The following is a 2,218-nucleotide window of genomic DNA, read 5'->3' as shown; positions in this document are numbered from 1 at the left end:
GTTAACTTTAAAAAAATATCGTACAAGTTTTTTTTTTTTTTTCAAAGTAAAAATAATGTTGTTTTTCTCGATAAAAAACTGGAACAACATAGTTAGATAAAAATTAAAATTATAATCATTAAGTAGTTTTAAATAAAACCTAGATTAAATTTTGAGTTAATAAGTCATTAGATTAACATGATAGGTTAGATTAGATTTAATAACTATAGCAAATACAAAGATAATTATGACCAAGCTGAAATCAAAGAAATAAACATAACTACAAGGCAAAAACATCAAAACCATTATGTATTTAAAACTTTAGGTTAGAGACTAATTATTTTTATTTCTTGGTTGAATAAGAGAGTTGGAATTAAAAATCTCTTCAAGTTAGTGTTGATACCATTTTAAGATGGAGATGGTTATTAACACTATATCTTAATGATTTTGTGTTGGAAATTTATTTTAAAATATAATTAATTAGTATATTTAATGTTAAATTAAAAGTGAAGCCCACGCTAAAACCTTATTAGAAAAATATTCTTCAATAAAAATTTTTTAACATGATATATTAACATAATTAAAATAAATTGTGGGTAAAAAAGAATTGAATGAGAGATGTTTTACCCGCCTTAATTTTAATGTAGACTAAATAATTGTATTGAATACTTAGATTCCGCTCCATAATGTAGTTTAAATTATTTTTTATCTGAAAAGCACTAAAATGATTTTTAAAAATGTTAATAGATGATTTTGATATCAAATCAAAAATAAAATATAAATAAATATAATTTCAATCCATCATCTTGATTTGAAAACCTACAGCTCCTTTCAGCTAAGATGGAAAAACTGTAATTGTAGATATACGAAAGGATGTATGAAAATTAGAAAATCAAATTGCAGATAAGTTGGCAGTGGGCCTTTGTATACAAAAAGGGTGCGAGAGAACAATTTCTTGTCCGATCAAACAACTAACAACGATGGAGCATGACGTGAAATCTTGTCTGGGATCTTAGAAGTAGATTTTTCTACACCGTGTACTGAGTTCTTGAATGCTTTGAATAATCCAACTGAGCTCATTAGTCAACCTCCAACACGATTGAGTCGAAGAAGGCTTCTGTTGATAAATGGGTGTGTGTGTGTATAATTTCTTTTTCTTTTTTTAATTTCACTCTTTAATCGCCTTTTATTTTATTATTATCCTTCAATACATTGTTTAAAAAATTATATTATATAATTATTTTTTATTGGATTATATATTAATTTTATAAATTTATTTTTTTTCTTCATCTCAACCTTTAGCATTAAATCTTTTAGGAGTGAGGCTTTATAATTTTTTTATTTTTTATAAATTTTATTTTATTTTATTATTCAAATCACAAGTTTAATAGTTTAGTTTTTTAGTCGTTTTTTTTATTTTTTATTTTATTTTTTAATATTGAATTTATTAAAAATTTAGTTTCATAAATTTATTTATTTATTTTTTATAAGATTATTTCAATCTCATTATTTGAATTGTGGATTTGATATAACTTAAGTTGATTGTTTTTATTTTTTATCACTTTTTAATTTTCTGAGTTGACTTAGTTTAATTTTTTAATTAATGTTTTTTCAATTTCATCCTTAAACAAATTTATTTTTTTAATTTAATAATTCAATATTAGAATGTTTAAGAATTAAATTTAATATTTTTTTTAATTTGCTTATGTGAAATTATTGATGTAACCATATTATTTGATAGCATTTTCTTGATGGTTTAATTATTGATGCAACCATATTATTCAATAGTTTTACCAATATTTAACTAGTGTTTTGCCTATGTTTTATATAAAAAATACCTTGATATTCTTTGTTTTATGTTTGAAAGCACTTTGGATGAAATATGCAAAAAAGAGTAAATTGGATGTAATTGATAGATTCAGTTAATGTTTTGTGCAGAGCGTGAGCTCTAGAAGTCAAAATAAAATGATTCTAATGGCATTAAGAAGCTAACATCCATACCTTTCTGGACATCTAAGTCAAGAAAATAAAATAAGAAAAAGCATGGAAATCACAACCTTCAAAGTCAAATCTAGCAATTTGTCATTGTTGACCTTCGGTCATTCCGACTTGAATATATGGAGCTACAAAAGTCCAATTAATGCTAACTTAATTGTTTTGGATTCCTAACTTAAAGAATATAAACGCTCGAAATTTCATCCAAAAAAGATATCATATGAGGGAGATATGATTTTTCAAA

The sequence above is a fragment of the Populus euphratica genome, unplaced genomic scaffold (genome assembly GCF_000495115.2).
Source record: "Populus euphratica unplaced genomic scaffold, PopEup_1.0 scaffold252.1, whole genome shotgun sequence".
Lineage (NCBI taxonomy): Eukaryota > Viridiplantae > Streptophyta > Magnoliopsida > Malpighiales > Salicaceae > Populus > Populus euphratica.
Note: the sequence above shows the minus strand (reverse complement) of the source record.